This window comes from Vulpes vulpes, chromosome 12, assembly GCF_048418805.1.
Source record: "Vulpes vulpes isolate BD-2025 chromosome 12, VulVul3, whole genome shotgun sequence".
Taxonomy (NCBI): Eukaryota; Metazoa; Chordata; class Mammalia; order Carnivora; family Canidae; genus Vulpes; species Vulpes vulpes.
In genome coordinates this window covers 65,711,239-65,734,492 of record NC_132791.1, presented here as the reverse complement: position 1 = coordinate 65,734,492, position 23,254 = coordinate 65,711,239, and the positions used below count along the sequence as shown (strand labels likewise).

Genomic DNA, 23,254 nt, shown 5'->3' with positions numbered 1-23,254 from the left:
GGGAGCAGGGGTGGAAGGAATGACCTGACCTCAGCTGGGACATGGTAAGCCTTTTCCCCTGGAGAATGTCCTCTGTTTACAGAGATGGCTGGAGGCAAATTAATAACAATTATGCTTCCCTTGTCTGTCAGAGCCATATAAGGATCTTTCTCAGATCTTCACCATGAGAACCTCATGGGGTTCCTGGAGGCCAAGCCCATAAAGTGTGGTCCCCTGGGTATTTCTCACTCTCAAAACAGTCCACACTTAGCCTCTAACAATTGATCAAAGTTACCACTTAAGAGTTCCTTCTAGTCTATGGCTTCAGCAGCTTCTGCTTAAGGGAAATACATCTTGGCCATGACTCCCTGGAAGCATCTTGCTCTCCAAATTTCTTACTTGTAGTTTGCCTCAAGACTCAGTTCTATGATGGGTCCAAAAAGTCATTGATTTTCAGTGTGCCCAGCTATTTCTTGTCATGAGGATAAAAGTGATGACTAAGTTTTTTTTTTACATATTAGAGTGGCACTGAAGCCCATTAAGAGATTTTAAGCACAGGAGTGATGTCATATGCTTTCTGGTTTTAAAAGACCACTCTGTGAATTATATCTCCTTTGAAGACCTCAAAAGGAAATAGGCTGGGCTAAGGTAGGTCTTAGATAATTTAGGTTTCCTCAATAAGCACCATCTTAATTGCAACCCAACACTTAGAAATGGAAAAAGAGCATGCAGTGAACACTTTTATTCCATCTGGAAACATATGGAATTGTTCTATAGAGGAAGTAAACTCAGGGCATGAAGATTCATTCTGCACACTCCCTGGTGATTTCTCTAAAATATCTTGTCCATATTGGCCACCCCCTCAAGTCATAGCGGTGTCCAATAGCAACATAGCTTGTGCACATGATTGATACCATATTCATTCCTTTGCTTATGTTTGTCTTCCACCCTCCTACTAAAATGCCCATACTCCATTCAATGTTCAGAGTTCACCTCATGAGTCACAAACTCAATGATGCTTTCTCTAAATAGAACCACTTTCTATTTTTTCCTCCTTCTTAAATCCCTATTATGTATACAATTAATGCCAAAGAATGTAGCACTGATTTGTTCTTAATTGGACTAAGTTTCATATTTCTTCAATTGCCCTAGAGTTCCTAGCACAGTGTGAACATATATCGGATGCACAATAATTGTTGTTAATTGAGAAAGGGATTGATAGTAGTTGGCTTTTGTAGGCTATTGGTTTTGTATGCTGCTGAAATTTAGAACAGCCACAAATAATTGGAGTAATGTAATAAAAATTTATCTGTAAAGTTCAGCTCAATCACTAATAAGAAATAAATAAGAAACCATTAATGTGTTGTGTATGTAGTATTTATACATCTGTGCATATGTAAACATATTTTCCTTTTTTATTATGTAAAACTAAGGTAAGCATAATGTCCCTGTCCTATATGCTTTATCTTGTCTACATTTTAATTTATGTGATTAGACCTAACCTGTTCTAAGAATGGTAGTCCTGAGGCAGCAGTATATAAATCATAGAATAATGAACTCTGAGAACTAGAAAGGATGCAAGAGTTCAGCTGATCCAATCTTCTTCAAAAAGGGAAGCCAGAGTTCAAAAAAGATTAAAGGACCTGTCCAAGATCCAAGTGCCAATGTCTGGAATCCAGGTTCTCTAGATTCCACTCCAGAAACAACTTCCCATCAGCAGGTGCTAGGTACACCAGAGGCCCAAGGTGGGTAGGACAATGTAATCTTGGAGTAGAGGTGTCCACCTGTTCCTCTGCATCTTGCTGAAATGAGATACAATGAAATCACCATACTGTCTGTTCCCAAAGAATAAAAGTACAACCTGTGAACAATTATTTTGATATGCATAGAAAATATCTATAGGCCACTTGTCTTTTCTATAGTCCTGGTATAAATGCCTTTGTAGAAACATCTACAATACAAAGGGTATTATGCTAATCTAAATTGTCTGTTAATGTCATAGGAGGTCAGCCCAAGTGGGCCAATTTAACTACAAATGCACATTCCTAAGAGTGCCTCATGTGAGAAGGGTTTTGTTTTTGTTTTGTGTTTCTAACAAAACACTAATTAACATCAATATCTGCCTGTATCCACTGCTTAGCATGCAGAAAAGCCAACACCAATTAATAAAACAATATGCCAACAAACACACAGCATAGATAAGCCATATTAGGAAAGCATATGGCAAGAAGCTTTGAGCTTTGGCTCTGAAGGACTTCTGTTTCAGTCTCCCCCAGTACTTTTTATATTTTTTTAATTAAGCTCTTCAAACAAACATTTGTACCAAATAAAGAGAAAGGGTAAAAGGGCAGAAATTCCAATAATCCTGAATATTTTGCTTAACACATAGCATAAACTGTACTTCTCAACTAGAGCCAGTTTCTGATTGATTGTGCTATTGGGTTTATTTTTCACCAGCCACCTGGGTGCTATTTAAATCCAATTCACTGATAGGGATTTTAGACCACTTTCTTCTGAGTTCTTTTTTCCTCACTCATAAATCAGTCAAGTAATAAATGGAAACAGGATAGCTGATCTGATGTGGAAGACAATAAGGTAGAAGAGAAAACAGGGAAGTGCCCTCAAGTTTGGACTTTGATTGCGTCTAACTTCTTCAGTCTTCCCTCTGGTCATTTCACTTTCATGTGCCAAACAAAGACTTTTTAAAGAATTTTAAAACGTGTTCCCTTAAGGTTTTCTTTCAAAATGAAGCCTTGCTTTCAACATCTCTTCTGTGCATGCTCTGCAGGACGCCTGGATGATTTCCAGTGTTGCCTTGGCCTATAGACTCTGTTGTATTTTCTTTTTAACAATTTCCATCCCAAACACACTACAGAGGCAGGTGAAATAAAAATCTTCAGTAAGGTATAGGTTGAAGGAGAGGAGCCGTGGGCAGAGCTTTGATTCTTTATCTCACAACAACAGACAAACAGGCCTACAGAAAGTCACCACCAGGCCTGGAATGGGCCACAACAAAAATTTCAGATTCAAAGGCTTCTTGCACCTTAGAAATGGGTCTTTCCTCTCTGTTCATTTTTCTTGCCTTTTCAGTTCCCAGTCTGTACACTACCTGCTTTGGCCATTCCTGAAATTACATAATTACCAGACTTCCTAGAAAATTTTCTCCTTACTTACAAAAGCATAAAGCATTGAAAGACAAGTCTTCCATGCCATCTCACCCAATTCTGGGGTATAACTGTGCTTGGTCAAATCAGAAGTTGGAACAGCAGGGATTTTATTTTACATTATCATCTATGTATTTTTCTCCCTTCAAGATTTCCAAATGATTTTTTTAAATCTCTCTGTTTTGCCCTTTGAAGACCTTCCAGACTGTTTTTCAAAGCAATTACATCATTTTACATATCTACCAGCAATATATGAGGGTTCTGACTTCTCCATTTCTTCATCAACACTTGTCTTTTTGACTAAAACTATTCTAGTAAGTAACAAGTATTATCTCATTTGGTTTTCATTTGCATTTCCTTGATGGCTAGTGATATTGAACACCTCTTCATGTGCTTATTGGACACTTTTATATCTTCTTTGTAGAAATGTCTATTCAGATCCTTTGTCCATTTTAATTGGGTTAGTTACCTTTTTATTATTGAGTTGTAATAATTCTTTATATATTCTAGATACAAGCCTGATATCAGAGGTATGATTTGCAAAACTTTTCTACCCTTCTGTGGGGTATCTATTCATTTCCTTGAAGGTACCTTTTGAATCACAGAAGTGTTTTATTATGTTGATGTCACAGCTGCAATCTTGCCCCCAGCCTCTCCCTGAACTTGAATCAGCACAAAGCCAGAGGTTCACATTCATACCATTCCTGTCCTTCTTAGTCCTTAGTCTTCTTAAGTCCTTCTTAGCCAGGACTCATTTTTATGATTTTATGATTTTATGATTGTAAGAGAATGGTTAAGAAGCACCCATAGTAATCTCTGAACAAAATTTCAAGATAGTCCATATCTCAGGAGCACAGATTTTCTCCCCTTAAAACCTATGTCTGAGGTGTGATTACCAGATTCTGCAGAAAAGAACAAACTGAAGATTTCAAACCAAGGCCACAGATGGACAATCTGCCTATAAGAGGTGATCCAAATAAGATCTGGTTTCTGTAACTGCCATTCAGAATGACGGATTTTAGTCTGGAAGGGACTTCAAGATAGGAGATGCCATTTGAAAAATGCACCCAAAATGCAATTACAAAGTTGGTTTCACATTTATTTGTTTGGTGAAGTCAACTCTTATACAATTTTAACTTAACTAGTTAAATGAATTATGCAGATACCAACCAAATAACAGAATCTCAAAAACCTACTGTTTCAGTCACTAGCTCTACTGAGAGCTTTTCGACAAAGGAGAAAGAAGGCTGAAATGGATTTAATGAGTCTAGGGGACATGGTGAGCCAGGAATGGGTCATTATAGTCTAAAGTTGTCTCTCTGTAAACAGATCAATTCTTGCTGCACTTGTTTGTTTAGGGGGAATAGTAGGTAGGGCTATAATCATTTGTTCTGCTGCATGACTACAATATATATATATATTTTTTTCTCTTTCATGGTGGCCTTGATCATGTCAGAGCCATACCTAAAAGGGACCACTTACAGCTTCCCTGGATGAATTAAGCCTACACCACAATGAAAGGGACTACCATATGCTCACTATGCAGAGAGAAGTAGATAATTCAGTGCTGTTGATTGTTCAAACTTCAACCATTTCTTCTGCCAATGGCAACAATTTCTAAAAAACAATGTCTAACATCACCAGGAAAATGCCTTTAATTAGACTGGGGGTTTGTTTTCCAAATCCTTTTTAAACAAAGATGCCCTCTCTCTCCCACTGAGAAAAAATAATAGAAACAGATAAATCAAAGCCTATATGTTCAGTTCTATCATTTGAACCTTATTTCTAGAACAGAGTCAATGGGGTCTTTGAGGGAGGTGGTGGGAGAAGAACTTTCACTAGAATTATAAGTGTGACAATGAAGAGCATCTTTTACTTTTCCAACAAAAACTTCAGAATTTTTGGAAAATTGAGCCTCAATTTCTTGACTGCATTCACAAGAAAATATCAGGGTTATTGGCAAAGCAAAGATTGTTACATTATAGTAATAACACCTTGGGTTCATACAATTCTGCCAAACTTTGAAAAGTGCATTTAAGAATATTATCTTTTCCATGTACCTAATGCTGCTCTAAGAGGAAGGAATGATTCTACCTGCCATAAAGATTCAGAAGCTAAAACACAGACAATTTCAACAACACAAATAATCAATGGCTCTTTGGTTTCTTTATCCCTTAATGTTTCTAGACTTCCTGACTTCTATACATTCCTCTTTCCTCTAACCCCTCAATCTGGGTAATCCCTACAAGGAAACAGCCTCTCTGCTCCGTAGACTATAGCTGACTGGCCCTCAAGTGCAACTTTTCGGTAGAGAGTAGATACTACCTGTTCGGGTTACCTTAATCAGAGTCCACACAAACTCACCAAACTCTAAGGTTGCTATTTCTGTCTCTACAATTGTCAGACAGAGGGCCCAGAGATCTGCAGTCAGTAAACCACTCCACCAACACACACACACACACACACACACACACACACACACACACACAATTACTTTCTACGGTCCTGCCCGGAAATGGCCCTTCAGCCACAACCATATCTCTTCCTTCTGTTCCAGATCATAACTGGACATATCAAGAAGTTATAGCAACAACCCATCATTATTCCAGGGCTAGGAGGAGGGAGTTTGGAGTTTGTCATGGCCCTCTACTTGCTGTGGAATCTTCCAGGAAGCAAATTCCCACACATGCATGCCCATGCCAGTGAAGCTTGCAGGGATGCTGGCCCACCTGCTCAAAACCCTGTCCTACTAACACAACCAATGAAGCTATATAATGACTCCAAAGCTTTGGAGTCAAGCATATCTAGATTTGAGGCCTGTTTTAATATTACTTAAGCTTGAACAAAAGCCATAATCTCCATTGGGCATTAGGTGTCCACATCTTAAAAACAGCAATATTATTTTCACAGGTTGTGGCAAGGATTTGCAGAGATGCTCTTTGTACAGCACTGGGCACACAGGGCCTGACACTGAGGTCCTGTATGTGAGGGACAAGTTGTGATATGATGACTAATGATCAGTAAATGGTCTCCAAGGCTGATAGTGAACACACAAAACCATGCTTTTCATGGACCTTCCCTTGGCTGTGAGCCCTTCAGAAATTGTTCTGTATCTGGGATCTCATCTATCTTAGGAAGCTATCAAAGGTTAGAATCCAATAATTAAAAGCAAATGACTGATGGCAGCATACCCTGTCTACAAGACCTCCTTTCCCTATTAAACTCTTAAGACCTGAGTGAGCAAACCTAAGCATATAGTGCATAGTCCCCAGTATTCCAAGAGGCACTTACTGGACAAGTCTTAAAATCAAGGCACCCTGCTTACTGATTCTAGGAAAACCAGGAAAGATAAATGCATTTGCTTTTCTCAAGGAATTACAGCCTACTAAGGGATTGAAATATACAGTTACATGTAACAGTGACAGATAGAATGAAATCTAAGATAACATATTCACAGAACACCTTCAGGAAGCATAGGCCTTCCATGAGTTTTGCACAGGCTCATCAAGGACTGACACTGAGTGGTTATCCCTCAGGCCCAGAAGTAAAGTAGCAAAGAAGAGATACAAGCACAGATTCCTCTGGATAGAAAGACTGGCAATCTTCATCCCCCTACCTCAGCCCACCTTACTAGAGTGTGAATGGGATGTGGTACAGGTGCCAAATATGCATTTGGTATGCATTTCTTCTACCCACCAGGACCAAGGAGGACCCTGAAATATGGGGCCAAGCCTGTTTTCCTTTGTAACACTGCTCTCTCTGGGGGTCTTGTAGGCCCCTCACCCAGGACTCTGCAGCCCTTTGCAAGCATGAAGAAGATGTCTGCTTCCAACAAAGGAGTCTGCACATTCTTTGGAAAGTCCACATATTGCATGAATCAACAAAGTAAAAGCTGAGAATGACAAGGTTATTCAAGGGCACGGATAGGAACTGTGGGCATATGGGTCCATTTGGACAACTCAGCCAGGCAATGAGCAAATCCTGACTGATGATGTCCTGTGGAGCCTCAGCTTCTTCCTATCAGCCTACAACAGAGTTGGCTCTTCTTTCTCCACTCCTGGTGAGGCTGCAAATGCCAGCCCCAATCTGGACAGGAGACACGCCTCAGTTAGCACCCAGGTTAGAAGAAGCAGTGAGCAGCTCCTCCCTTGCCTGCTGAGGCAACCTCAGAGGGAGCCCAAGTTTACACAGCAGCATCTGGTACCCTCTCATCATTCACTTCTGGCTCAACAGCCTCAAGATCCGAGTCCACTAGCCTGGAAAACTCCAGTTACGCAGCTGGTGGCCCTGTCAAGAAATGGAAGCATCTTCTCTGGTTTTTCCCTCCAGTCTAGCCCTCCAAGCCACCTCCCCATCCTTGTAATACCATCTACACAGTAGCCAAAGATCCTTCCAAAGCAAAGTGCTGATAGCTCCACTCCCCTGGTTTACAAACCCCCATTTCTCAGCCAATATTCAGAATAATATCTAAACCCCACACGCAAAGTACAATATACTTCATGACCTGCCCTCACCCTACTTTCCAGCTGTCTCCTGCCATTTTCTCCCTTCCTGTCTGTGTGTGCTGGATTTCATGCAGATTTTCCTCCATCCCCATAAGATTATCACTCATCCCCACTCTGTTTCTCTGTCTCTCTCAATCCTTGTGCAAATCCTTTCCTTTGAAAATGACCTACTCTGCAGCTCCAACCCCTCAACCTCTTGTTCAGCAGAACTCTTGCAGGACTGAAATTAAATCTCAGTTGCTCCTCGAATCTGTCTTTGTCTGCTCCTAGGGCTGAGTTATCCCTCCTTTGCATTTCCAAAGCACCCTATACTTCTCACAGATTACCATGTATTATACTGTGTAATTGTTACTGATTTATCTGTATCATTTATCATCCCCCACACACTGACAACATACATACTCTATGTTGGGCTCCTTGGAAGCCAGACTCTGCTCTTCACCATTGCAGGCATATCCCTCATCTCCCATAGTGCTTGAAACAGAAGTATGTAGTCTGTAAGTATCTACTAAATAAGTGAATGATAGAAAAGTGAAACGGCATTAAAAGTGAACATAGGATTTTCCTATAAATAGGTAAACTTTGGATAAAGAAATGATCTAATAAAGTTCCAATTCAATGCTCTATTTTTTTTTAATAAAGGAATGGGGCCCACAGAAGTTTAGTGACTACTAGATTAACAATCAGAATCCCATCTTGAGTAAACCTTGGTCCCTATTTTCCCCAGCAAGAGCTCATAAACACCAAAAATTTCAAGAATCCACCATGAAGAGGATAATTTCTTATTTGGGGACAGACTCCTTAAAACTCTGGCCTCAAATTAGACTAAAATTCAGTTACACACTGGCAGTATTTCCTCCAGAGGAAAATCCATCTTTAGCCTACTCTGCTGATATATCGTATTATGCAGGGACCCACCCTAAGGATTTCACACCGTTCTTCCAATTTCCTCTTATTCATTATAGAAAGGATGGATATGGACAAACAGGCTATACGCCATCACAGTACCCTCAACACCCCTTCTCGCTGCATAAAAAAGAGCAACGAGAGGAGTCTTGGGCTCTCTCCTCTAAGTTCTATTGCTGATCTATTGCGTAAGGTATGACAAGTTGATATATAATACTATTATCTGTAGAACAATAACTGACATCAATTCATAATACCCCCTTTGTTTCCTGTGCAGATTTATTTTAATGGTATATTATAATCCAAATTGCTGGATTTGGTAAAATGGAGTGGATTGGATATTTTATAAATATTTCATCTGCAGGCTGAACCCAACTCCCAGCTCCTTCCCATGCTGCAGTGACATGCGAGCAGAGGGAAGCCATTGCCACGCTGGACAGAGGGCCCACAGTCAGAGGCCCCCGGTTGTTCAGCACTGGTGAGCTGAGGGGTCCCCCCAGCAATGAGTGATGTTCCACCACCCTTTGGGTTCAATGAGAAGTCCTGAGTAACTGCCCTTTATAATAAAGTTACCCAGGATCCCAGCTCCTGGCCCCTGGCATTGACAAGAATGAGAGCTAAAATTTAACATCACTTTTGTTGCACTGTTCAAAAGTATCTCTGTGAGGCTTTTCCTGAGTTCTAAAAAAAGCTGATTTCTACTCCCTGACAGAGCCACTCCTGGCTCCATGGTGAAGGCCAGTGGCACAGTTCCTCAGGGCCCAGTTCCAGGCAAGCAAAAGTTCTTTGCCTTCCATCATCTAATCACCCACGGTCAAACAAAAGACAGCTTCCCTTGGAGGGAGCAATGCTGGAAATGCTTCGCTGTGCCCTGTTCCTCAGCGTAGGAAGTAACAGAGCAACTCTGCCTCCAGAAATATCCTGAAAACACCAGATGTGTGAATGGGTAATATCATATTCAAGGAACACTCTATTTAGAGAAAGGATCTGTAGCCAACTCATCAGTGACATAAATGTATTTTATGGAGAAAACAACAAAATCATTGCTCTCTGGGGGAAAAAATCATAAATAAACAAATAAGTTTGATGTGAGACTAAGAAACATAATGGATAGTTTCATATTCTTCTCCTTCACTTAAATCAACTGTTCCATGTTCTTTCATAGACTAGCCTCAACTCACTTCTTTTGTAACATGGCTTTAAACTAGAAGAATGAGGGATCCCTGGGTGGCGCAGCGGTTTGGCGCCTGCCTTTGGCCCAGGGCGCGATTCTGGAGACCCGGGATCGAATCCCACGTCGGGCTCCCGGTGCATGGAGCCTGCTTCTCCCTCTGCTTGTGACTCTGCCTCTCTCTCTCTCTCTGTGACTATCATAAGTAAATAAAAATTAAAAAAAAAAAACTAGAAGAATGGCATACTCTTAAAATCTAAAATAGGATTCGATTACACAAGGTGCAATCCCTAGGTAACCAGAGATATCCCCTACCAAATCCCACTTACCATGTCACTTGATCATATACTTCCCCTAGGGCTGCTCTCAGAAAGACACCTGTGTCCTCTTTCTAGTCTCTTCACATTCTCACTGTGTAGTGAGGCAGCTCCTTCCATCCAAAGGCCTTGGTTGGACAAAAGCCACACAGGCTTTCTGTTTCTAGGAATGTGTTTTTTTCTAGGGTCACATTTATTGTATCCAGCAAACATACTTGCACTCTGAAACACTTTTTCAATAAAAAAAAAATGAGGAGCCCCAGACCACTGGTACATCCTCACTTAAAACATTGCAGATGTCACCTTTCATTAAAGGAATTTTTCTACACAACAGAAAGCAAAAGTTTCTTTCATCCTGACTCCCAACTCTGCTCTTGTTTGTTTGATGTGGAGGAGGATTTTGAGAAATTGCCAGTAAGGGACTTCTAAAGTCTAGGTTGCTTGCTTACCTGCTGGCCTATTCTGTGTCAGGACAGTGTCTTGTTCACTGTTGTACACTAAGCTTGTGACACAATCCCAGGGTCTTTATAGTTGCTCAGTAAATACTACTGAACATTGACTTAATGATTATTCTTAAGAAGAAACAGGAGAGCCAGAGAGACCCTCACAATATTTGTATAAAAGCGATGTTTTGATAAGCAAGTTGCCATTTAGCCCCGAACAACAGCCTGGTTTCTGTGTGAGTTTGGGTGACAAGAGATTATTTCACTATTTGGATTCCACTCCCTTACCCAGGAAAATCCAACTGCTTTTATTGGACTGAAAGCAACCTTCCTGAAATTCCATTTGATTTGGTACAAATTAGGCTTGAAATCCACATCCTAAAATTGTCTCAGAGGTTCTGCATTTTAGCAATGGAACACCACCTACTTTTGCATACTCTAAGAACTAGGACTTGTTAAAAAAAATTTGGGAAGGGTGACTAGGGTATAAGCTGATCTTCACATATACCTCCCCTTCATTAGGAGAAACAAAATGAAACTGATGGGACCCTTCCATTACTAAAGCAAGAGTTACCTATATTGCTAGGCTTATGACCAAAGGACATTTCTCTTCATTCTGAATCTTTATGTGACTAACGTTTTACCAAGTTATTTAAAAATATTTGGCCATTCATTCATTCTCAAGAATCTTTTGCCTGCCCAGTAAATGCCAGACATAGTATGAGACACAGAGAAATTAAAAACATAGTCAAAGTTCTCAAGAAACTCACATTCTAGTTTTAAAGAAGTAAACCAACAAATTTAACACTCTGTAATAAATACTCTGATGTCTAAAGACATAGAGATCTAAAGAAATTTAACCAGAGAAATCCTTAAGTCAGTCAGTAAAGATTATGGAAGTCCTTCTTTAAATTGGAAATGCTTGACTTGATTTACCAGATGAAAGAGTAAAATTTAGCCAGCCAAAGAAAAGGAAGGGTAGTAGAAGCAAAAAGATTAACCTGCATAATAACACAGGGAATACAGAGAGTAAAAAAAAAAAATGCTAAGACTTACAAATGGCTTAATATATTTGGAATATGGGTTGAAATAAGGGATTGAAAAAGAGGTGAAACTAGAAGTATATGTCAGGGCCTGATCACACAAGAATTAATATGCCACACTAAGGAGGTTAGCCTCTATCCTTTAGAATAGATAGTCACTGAAAACCTCTGAGATGAGAAATAGCAAGATAATATTTGTATTTTGGAAAAATCTTCTACTGGCATAGTAGAAAGTAGATGAAAGGCGACAAGAGTAAGTCAAGAAGAAAAAAGGAGGGCAGCCCCAGTGCTCAGCGGTTTAGCGCCGCCTTCGGCCCAGGGCGTGATCCTGGAGACCTGGGATCAGGTCCCCTGTCGGGCTCCCTGCATGGAGCCTGCTTCTCCCTCTGTCTGTTTCTCTTTCTCTCTCTCTCTCTCTCTCTCTCTCTCCTCTCTCTCTCTCCCTCTGTGTGTGTGTGTCTCTAATAAATAAATAAATAAATAATCTTTAAAAAAAAAAAGAAGAAGAAAGGAGATGCTTGGGATGATCTAAGATGGAAGGAAGGAAGCAGCAGTAGGGACAGGAAAGGGACTGATTTGAAACACACTGAGGAAGTAGAATCAGTAGGACACAGTAGCCCCTGAGACATTGGTTAAGCAGAAAAAAATAAGTCTACAATTATTCCAAGATTTCTACCTTATGTGACCAAATGGAGAGAGGCACAGACACACAGCTGCTTTTCTCAGTGTTATATGTGGACCACAACACCAGAATCACTAGAGGTGTTTGCAAAACAACGTATCTCACCCCATCGTAGACATTTTAATGAGTCAAAATTTATGCTTGATGAAGTTTGAAACACACTTCACAAAAGTAAGACATGCACAAAACAGAGCAGGTGAGATAGTGAAGAAGGTTAATGAGCTTAGCTTAAAGCCTGTTGTTTTTGACAAGCCTGCAGAATATCCACAGGGATGGGTTTTATGAGCAGCAGATAATAGAGGACTCTCGCTCAAGGGAAAGAAAGGATCTGAAGCTGTTTTCTTTAGGAGTCAACAGCTTTTAAGTGGCAACTAAAGATATGGGTTTTGTTTGTTTTTTAACAAAATCATCCTGGAGATAAAGAAAAGTGGTAAGAAAAGGCCCAAGATGAACCCTGGGAACCGGGAGGTGTAGGATGCTGTCAGAGGAAAAGCAGCCCACAAGGAAATATGGCAAGTAATAGCACCAAAAGCACTGGGTTCAGCTCTGGTTTGTTACTTAACCAGCAGAGAGGAAACCTTGGGCAAGCATAGCTTTTCTAATGACTCTAATCCATTACATCTCTAGGGAAGGGAAAGAGAGGATGTCAGATGGCTTACCACTTAAATCTATACTGAGAGGTTTCATAATACCTTATCCATGAGTTGTTCATGCTTTTTCCTACCTAATTCCACCCCCCCCCCAAAAAAAAAAGATGGCTTTGGTCACAACAGAAAAAAAATGCACAGTAGCCATTGGTACAGCTCCATGCACACAGGCATTATGGACAACTCCTAGATTCCAATTAGCTCCAGAATGTGGGACAAGTGGTAGAAAAAGCAGAGTGATACTAACTTTCTCATATATTCCCTGCGACAGCATCAGAGTAGTCAATGGACCCTGGATTCCAAAAGACATAGACCAGCCTCCAACTGCATTAAGAGTAAACAGTAACAAGAAATTCTTCAAAGGCAGGCATTAGGAATTAGTCCTTCAAACCTATTCCAAGTCAATTCTGCACTTTAATGCTAGACAATGTGGACCCGTATAGCACCTTTGTGACAGGCACAGAGATTTCGTTGCTTTCCTCTACTTCAAATGCATTCAATTCAAATACTTCAAATGTTCCAACTACTGCCATCTATGGACACTTCAAACAGCAACCCTAGCACAGTGGTTATGTCATCTAAAAGTGTTTTTTTTTTTCTCATAATCAACAATTCATTATCTTTGGAAATTAGGTCAATTCTCATGTCATACCACTTAACCATAAGTGATCCACCTCATAATCATCACTGCAAAACGACTTATTTATAACTATCAGAACTACTAATGACCTTCCTAAACCACCATTTGTAGAAGCACTTGCTAAGGTTCTATTTGGTCAGATAAGTTCTCAGGGGATTTTTTCACTATTCCCCTGTAGAACAGGGGATAGCTGATTGGCATAGCTAGAGACCACAGAAATGGAATAGTTACAACACGTCTAATATCTTGGCTAATATTCATCAAAGGTCAGACAGGTAGAAGACTAACACAGAAGACTATTAATGATTCTGATCCCAACCTGTCTGATGGCTTATCAAGCAGTTCATTAATGTGTCTCAGAATTCTCCATGACTCTACTTCCTCATCTATAAAATAGGGATAATAACTATCTACCTTGAATGGTTGCTGAGATAGTTAAGTAAGGTAACCTATGTTACCTATATAGAGCACACAGTAAGTGCTCTATAAATTTGTTGTTACTATTTCCACTGTGGAAATCAATAAAGTACTATTTTAATCTGCACATCATGGGTTAAAAAAAATAAGGAAAAAAATCATCACAAAAAACAAGGCCTTTTAAGGTTTTTTTGTTTTTTGTTTTTTTTTTTTACTATTATTATCAAAGACTCTTAAACAGGTGCTCCTAGGGGTATCTGGGTGGCTCAGACAGTTATGTGTCCGACTCTTGGTTATGACTCAGGTCATGATCTCAAGGTCTCAGGGTGGTGAGATCCAGCCCCATGTCGGGGTCTGTGCTCATCTACTTCAGATTCTTTCTCTCCCTTGCCCCCTGCCCCTTCCCCCACTAAAAACAAAACAAAAAACATATGCTTCCAGAAACAGAATGCATCCTATTTCAGAAAGGTAGCACACTTTATCTCAACAATACTTGAATTTTAGCTGAGAGAGAACACAAAATACTATTGTTTAGAGCAGTATGCTGTAGAAAAGAGAAATACTTTAACGTAAATATAAATTCTGGTTCCCTTAATATCCAGCTTTAAAACACTGAGAAAGGTCCTTAACTCTGAGCCCCATTTCGTCATTCATAGAGAAGAAGCCATATTGCTAGCTTGGAAGGATTTGGGTAAGGATTAAAAATGAGATAATATAATAGGTTTCAATTAACATATTTCTCTTTTCCTGGCAGTAGAAACACCAAAACTTGTCACAGAGTGGATCATTTATGAAACACTTGTCTAAAGTCAAAAGGTAAGGCCTGGCAATGGTTAACTATGGTCCTCACATAACAATAAAACCACTATTTTTCTTCTTTTCTAACATCAATTGCATTTACATCTTGAAAATTCAAGCAATTCCATCACATATCATCCCAGGAAGGGGGGAAAAAGACACTGAGTAGAGTTCACTCAAGATTGAGTAAAATTTAAAGTTCAGCATTTTTTCTAGGATGTTACCAACTCAAGTATCTACAGGAATCATCCATGTAATAGAAATAAGAGAAGCAGTTTGGATCTAACAACAGGGAACAGTGAGGACTGTGGCAAAGTCAGACTATGTGCCCTTTCTAAAGTGAGCAGTGACAATGATGTTGTTTACCTATGCAAGTCCAATGTTGTGTGCTTCAAGAAAGGCCAGAAACCATGTTTGTATGTGAGATAGTCTGGATTCTAAATATTAGCATTAAGTTCTATCAAAAACAAATAAGCATTCTAGGCCAAATAAAAATCCTTCGTGCCAAATTCAGTCCATGGGCCATCAGGTTATAACTTCTGATTTATAAATCATCACTATGATCACCATATGGCCACCGCTGCAAGAATCCCAAAAGTGGCCACTGAAATGAACTCTTTCTCCCTTATCATCCACTACTAGCTTTGTTCTCCTTCACCATATTCAGTCAAGACTAGCAAGATAGTATTAAAGGAAACCTGAAATGACATTTCAAAGAAGTAAACTTGCCTGGACCAATCTCCAGACAAGTTTGTTTACGTTTTTTTTTTTTTTTTTCTTAATGTTTACTGAAGATCTTATCACATGCTTTCTTTGACATGTCCTGGACCCTCTGGTATTGAAAGATCTGTCTTCTGATGGAGGGGCAAAGGACAAAAGAGGCAGGTCCGTCTCAGTTCAGGAGCACCCCTCCCCCATCAGGCCTGCTGACCTTGACAACAAGGGCGATGGGAAGTGGCTGGCTCTCAAGCCCACTGACATTTGGAAACACAGGTGCGGCCCACAGCCCTGGCAGGATTCAGCCAGGCACTCCTGTGACAAGCCCAAGCCTGTTGGGGAGACTCCCCTGACAGTCTGAGCAGGAGGCTGAATCTGTCACTGTCTGGCTGGAGCGGCTGTCTGCATCAAGTGCTGACACTGGATGCCTGAATAGGGACTCAGTCAAGCAGGCATTTGTTACAGAAAGCTCCCCCAACTCATATTTCACAGTGATCAGAGGCGGTGAGGCGGAGACCCGAAGTGGCTCATCAGTACAGTATTAGCCATGGTGGTTATCACACAGGGACAGCTGGGCTGAAGCCAGAGAAGCCCTCTTTGGAGACAACAAATGTTCAGTGCCCCCGGAGGTGGTACAGACAGGCCGCCAGGCCTCACTTCACATTGCCTCCGCCTCCGCAGCCCTCCATTCCCCACACCTCCAAGCAAGGCACTCCAACACCCCCATGAGGCTCAGAAAAGAAAGAACACAAAGAGGCTGTGTGAGGCTGAGAGGAAGGTGCGTGCTCAGAGGAATGAGACAGGTGTGCGGCTGAACCCTGCCCCTGGCCACCTCAGACCCAGACCCTGGCCGCTTGTTTCCAAGGCCTCTCCTGAGTTGAAGCAATGAGGGCCCTTTGGTACTCACCCTTCTAAAGAGTTTTACTTTTCTTTTATCAGCACTGCTCTACGATGCTCTATTCTACAATCAGTCTGACAGATGGAAAGACAAATGAAAAAAGCAGAGGATATGCCATCAAATTTAGTTTTGTCTCAGGAGTTTCACAAAGAAATGAATTCTTTCCCCACATCCTTCTAATTGTACTGGCATGGCAATCAAGGCTGGTGATTATTTCCAAGCATCTCAACAATTAATTAAAATGCCCCCTCCCAACCCTTGCTCCAAAGCCCATCCTGCATTGTTTGTGACTTAGCTACTCTGAAAAACTTGAGAACCAAGTTTAGCAAGCAAAAGATGAAATCCTTCTCAGGGGAACCATGAGCCTTCTGAATTCAGAAGCCAAATGGCTCTGACATGACTAGCAGTTACACACAGTCACAAACTGGCCAAGAGAAAGAATGAGATAATCACTAGGATAGTCACAAGTGTCCAGGTCTCACTGTCAACCATTATGGTGACAGTAATAATATTAAGAATAACCATTTACCTTTACTGGATACTTAGCATATAATAAGTCTTCTTCATAGCATTTGCATGGACATTTTTGAATCCCCCCCAGTTACCAGTAAGACAGGAATGTTACCATCCCAGTATTAGAGGAAACCAAGTCCAGGAGGTTTAAATAAATTGTTCAAGCCACATAGCTTGGAAGAGGCAGAGTCAGGATTACAAATAAACAGTGCCTTACACGTAGTCCTAAAAATATTCATTTCTTACAATTGCTAAGTATGGTAGTGAGGGAATTTGACCCAGAGTCAGATAACCTGGCTTTAGTCTTAACAGATAGGCAAAATGTACCAATTAATGAAGGACAACAGAAAAAGCAGCAAAAAATAAAAAATTCACATTAAATTTTGACACATATCTGAAAAGAAACACAGAATTTAAATAGAATTTAGATATTTGAAATTTACAATGACATGATATGCTATCTTTTGCCTATCAAATTGACAAAAAATAACTCTTAAAATTACAATATCCAGTATGAGTAAGAGAGTACTCTCAGCTATTACTAGAAAAAATATTGATTTATATAACATTTCTGGGGACCAACCTGATGATATACATTGAAATCCTTAAAGTGGTTTATAGCTTCTCTGGTAGTTTGAAAACATGGCTATAAATTTTTTGACACCCCTTCCACTGAGAGTAAGGGTCTATATTCTCTCCTCTTTAAAATGGGACAGAATTATGACTGCTTCAACCAATAGAATACAGCAAAAGTGACACCATGTAACCTCCAAGGCTAGTCATAAAGCCCATATACACCTGCCTTGTGCCGCTGACATACTCTTGGATCCCTGTGCCAAGTCATAAAAGTACCACCACACTGAGATTACCAGGCTGGAGAGGCCACATGTAGGAACAGCACTCAACAGTCCTAGCTATACCCAGCCTTTGAGTCTGTCTGCTGAGATCCCAGACATCATGGAGCAGAGAACAACCATCCCTGCTGTGTCCTGACTGAATACCTAACCTATAGCATCCATGAGCATAATAAAATGGTGGTTATTTAATGTGGCTAAGTTTGGGGCTGGTTTGTTATACACCAATACATAAGTGAAAAAAACCTCTAACATTGTAATTATTCTTCTGAAGTCTATTCTGGGGGATAATTAGAGATATGCACAAGAATTATACGCAAAGAGGTTTAAAATTTGGAAAATGGGACATATACATTTGAACAATAAGGGCTTTCTTCATCCACCTAAGTAGGCGTAGGAATGTAAAATCAGGTTCTGGAAAGCTATTTAATAATATGAAAAAACTTTCATAACATACTTTTAAGGAGATTTCTAAAAGAACATTTTTGTGGGAAAAAACATATATATATATATATATATATACATATATGCATGCACTAAAACTGGATGAAAATACTCCAAAACTTAAACAGTGTCTATTACTGAGTTATGATATTATGGATGATTTTTATTTTCCTCTTGATGATCTTCTGCATTTCTAAAATTCATAATAAAAGTAGTAGGCAACATGCTAATATTAAATGGAAGGACCTCATTAAATCAATGTAACTTTTAAAAAGTCTTATTGAAATCCTGAGTTCAAATTCTGGCAACTTCTATCTTATTATCTTTGGAAAGATCCTAAACCCCAAGTTTATCATCTATAAAACAACATCTACCTTGAATGATTTTTTTAAAGATTTTATTTATTTATTTATGACAGACACAGGGAGAGAGAGGCAGAGACACAGGCAGAGGGAGAAGCAGGCTCCATGCAGGAAGCCTGACATGGGACTCGATACCGGGTCTCCAGGATCACTCTGGACCGAAGGTAGGAGCCAAACCGCTGAGCCACCCAGGGATCCCTTTCTAAATGATCTCATTAAAAGTTCATATTGATATATGTCATACAATAGTAAAAAAAAATGTATATAATTGATAAATTATAAAGATGTGTTCAAAAATAGTTACTGATGGAAGTATTGGGTAGAGTACTTTTAGACACTATTTTAAGGATATATAGTTAAATTTTTGAAAAATATTTGTATATAAAGATAGAAGTTGAAAACTGAGGGACTCCAGGATCACGCCCCGGGCCGAAGGCAGGCGCCAAACCACTGGGCCATTCAGGGATCCCCTACCTTGAATGATTTTTATGAGCTTAAACCATTTAATAACTAAGCTCCTGGTATGGATCCATGTACCTAGTAGGCATCCAGTAAATTCCTATTTTAATTCAATGATAAGTACTTCGTCCAACTTTCAAACACAATCAGAATGGGCATTTGAGATAAATATCTGTAGCTCCCACATAAAGAACATTAAGGTTGGGCTGCAGTTTTCACCACTCATCCAAAACAAGTAGGATTTGGTGACACTGGAAACCATTTTGCCTCTCACTGCTGACCTTCTTGTCTGTTACTACTGGTAAAAGACAAGCACCAAACTTTCCTGCTATGCCAAATGACAAACAAATACTTGGGATAAAAGGGAGAGGCTGGACATAAGTTAACTTTCCTCTCTGGATATGGAGACCCTTTCCACTATTAATTGTCCCCACCATAACTGTAAAGAAAGTCTTTCAGTGAGCTATAAAGAACCACCCATTTATCTGGTCTTCCTGGTTCAAATTCTCCTCCCCAGTTCCATGCCACATTGTTGTGACTTTGTTAACTTAACATTTGTTAAGTGGAGCCCTGGGACATTGGATGGTGAGCCTAGATTCAATAAAAAGACCACAGGGAGATTGAAATAGAGAAGATTATTACAGATTCTGGAGGAAGTACACAGTGCATGCCTACAGGTGCTAAATGCGGAGGTCAAGGCAGTGACAGGCCCTAGGTCACATGCCTTTATTAGAGACCAGAGGTAGAGTGCTTTGGGGTTCCCAGACTAAGGCCAGATTGGTCAGTTCAAAAAGAGCAGAGTTTTGGTAAGTTCAAGGGGGTCTTATCTAAGGGACACAAAAGGGGAAAGACCTGAGGAGAATGTTATTCACAAGAGCTGATGGGAAATTGTAGGAGCTTAAATTTGCTTGTGATCCTGTGGGCCGTTTTCTACTGACCATTATTTAGAACATGCATCTCAGGATGGACTAGGGACAGTTCAAGGATCTTGGAGACTGTCTGGCCACACGAAACAGATGCCAAGGCAGCAATATCAATGGAGTGATTTAGCTAAATTTTCAACATACGTCTACATTCCTGATAATAGCTAGTAACCATAGGATCTCACTTGGGTTGAGAAGCCCTCTATACCAGGCACTGGTCTCAGCCTCCATGTGCATAAGCTCACTTCTGCTTCCCCATAAGCCTATGAGGCAGGTACTATTATCATCCCTGTTTCTCACGTAAGGAAACAAAAACACACAGCTAAGTCACTTGTCCTAATCAAACTCCAAAGCATGTACTCTTTATCTCTCATCTCTGTACAATGATAGGATTAGTCTATATAAAACTTGACATGTGAGGAAAAACATCAGACTACTTTCAATTATCCTTATCACTAGGATGACAGTTGACCCTAGAGCCTGACCCAAGTGCTCCTCATTCAGGAAGTGTTATAAACAGAGGAAAAAGAATAACCACTCTCCACCCTGACTCCTGGTTGACCTTTCCTCCACTCCCCTGTGCCACTATCTTTTGTAGGATCCAAAGGCCCTTGGGCATGTCCTATTAATCTGTGTCCTCTGGGCCTGGTGCACCAATTACCTAATCTGGGGAGTTTAAAAATGATTGTTCAGCTGAATAAAGAGGATCTACTCAAATTAGCAGTTCTTCCCTAATTCCTGCTTCCCAAGAGCTCCTATTTGGAAGAAACACACACACACACACACACACACACACACTCACACACACAATGTTGTTGAATAAATGCAGATCTGTCTAGTATGCAGTCATCTGGGTCTGGAATTAATTCATGAGGAAACCTTAAACTTGAACATTCAAATTAAGTAGAAACTGACAAATGACATCCCTCATCCCCACCGGATTCAAACTGGGAATAAGATAAGAATAAGATAAACAGAATCCAAATACAGTAGCCACATTTTACTGATGATAAATTTTTGTAAGTTTTTTTTTAAGATTTTATTTATTTATTCATGAGAGACACAGAGAGAAAGAGAGGCAGAGGCACAGGCAGAGGGAGAAGCAGGCCCCATGCAGGGAGCCCGACGTGGGACTCAATCCTGGGTCTCCAGGATCACGCTCTGGGCTGAAGGTGGCACTAAACCGCTGAGCCACCCGGGCTGCCTCTGATAATAAATTATTATCATTATTATGAAACTGACATTGGAGAAAAGTGATTTATATTTGTGAGTCAATGGGCTTCCCAACCGCAAATTCCACAATTAAACTTACACACTCAGTTCTAGGAAGTGCTATACTGGGAAAGGATTCCCCTTGGGAGGTGAACTCAGGCACTTTATGTCTTCTTTTAAAGAGGAAACAAAGAATGGGATGCCATGACCCTTATCTCCTTCTAGTTTACCAATAAAATTGAGTCATTCTTCCTCTACTAGGGAGGAGTAAGTGAGGTGGGAAAAAACCACAGAATCCTGGCTCTCTACCTGCTATGACTCTTGGGTTAATGAGAACTTCAAAGTCATGAGAAAAAGCTTTGTATGACAGTGGACAGATTTCAGCATGGGGTTGAGCACTTAATTATTGCAAATTATTTGCTTTCTATTGCTCTTATGTGTGTAACATATATATTTCGTTGACATCAACAATTTAAAATTTCCCGTTTTAACTTTGTGCTGCAAACCCAGAAGAACTAAGTATCACATAAACAGAGTCCTCTGAAAATTCAGCCCTACTTCTTATTGTGTCATACAACCCTGAAGTAGGCTTTAAGCTCTTTGAAAATACATTCTTTGACTTCACTGTATGCTCTAGAATATTATGCTTATGGTAATTTACTTATAAATATATTCCCATAGTGCATACATGAAGAAGAAATAGTATGCAAAATATAAAAACAAAAACGGAACTCACTGGCTCTTCAACTTGTAGCTCAGAGGGAGAAAATACAGGCAGCTCGAGACAAATAGGTTGTGCTCCAATCACTCATTCACATCCCAGTGTGGGGTGCTTGGGAAAGATCTTCCCACTGAAGACCTACAGCATAGATCTTTGGATCTAGTGAAGATCCATCTGAGTTTCGGAGGGACGCCCCGACATCTTGTCGCACAAAGAACACCCGAGCATTTCATTTCTGGACCTAGGACGGGGCACAAAATATAAAGAACAGAGTCTGGGGGGTGGAATAGGAGGACTGGAAAGTGGGAGAAAAAGGCGGGACACCATGAGTCGGGAGACGAAGAGGACAGTCCGGGTCTTTCCCTCTCCTCCTTGTTACTTACGTCAACTCGCCTGCCCCAAATCATGCCCTTGCTCCTCACTAGAAACCAGTGTGGGCAGAGACAGGGGCCACGGGTGGGAGGAGCTTTGCAGGGGGAGAAGAGAGGAGAGAGAAAAGGCCGGAGGAAACATTATTGCTTCATAAAGAAAAGGAGACTCCCCGCCGTCAGCTGTGGCTGGGGAGGTCTTCCTTACCTGAGGTGCCGTCGCTGAGCAAACCTGACTGAAGCAAACCTCTTCAAACCAGTATGGATTCTAGCATGTTAGATATTTGATAATCAAAACCAAAAACAACCCCTCGCCACACGCCCTGCCGCCTCCACCGAGGCGACGCCGCGTTCGGCCTGAGAGAGGTGGAGCGGCTCTTCTGGGCCCGCTCTCGCGACCTCTCGCGACCTCTCGAGCCTCTCGCGAGACTCGAGGCCCCACTTGTGCGCCCGGGAAACCCCGTTGCTCCCTTTCCCCTGGCTGGCAGCGCGGAGGCCACGGGATGCCTGGAGTTACTGTAGAAGACGCGAACCAGCAGGAGCTCGCCGGAGCTCTGGCAGCCTTCCTCAAAAAGTCCGGGAAGCAGAAAGTCCCTGAATGGGTGGACACTGCCAAGCTGGCCGAGCATAAAGAGCTTGCTCCCTACGACGAGAACTGGTTCTACACACGAGCTGCTTCCACAGCACGGCACCTGTACCTCCGGGGCGGCGCTGGGGTCGGCTCCATGACTAAGATCTACTGGGGACGTCCGAGAAACGGGGTCATGCCCAGCCACTTCAGCAGACGCTCCAAGAGCGTGGCCCGCAGGGCCCTCCAAGCCCTAGAGGGGCTGAAAATGGTGGAAAAGGACCAAGATGGGGGCCGCAAACTGACACCTCAGGGACAGTGGGATCTGGGCAGAATCGCCGACAGGTGGCAGCTGCCAACAAGAAGCATTCGAACAAATGCTGGGTTAATAAATTGCCTCATTCATAAAAAAAAAAAAAAAAATCTGCAAGGAGTCAGGCCTCAGTTCCAAGGCCAACCTCATCACTTACCACCTGGGAGACTGTGGACAAATTATTTAACCT

The 23,254-nt window shown here is 41.0% G+C and overlaps 1 pseudogene; it reads right to left on the bottom strand.

Moving 5' to 3' along the window:
- LOC140594901 (elongation factor 1-alpha 1 pseudogene) overlaps positions 1-22,587 on the bottom strand; it is a 51,386-nt pseudogene extending 28,799 nt beyond the window's left edge.
- Positions 22,588-23,254: the final 667 nt, after the last annotated feature.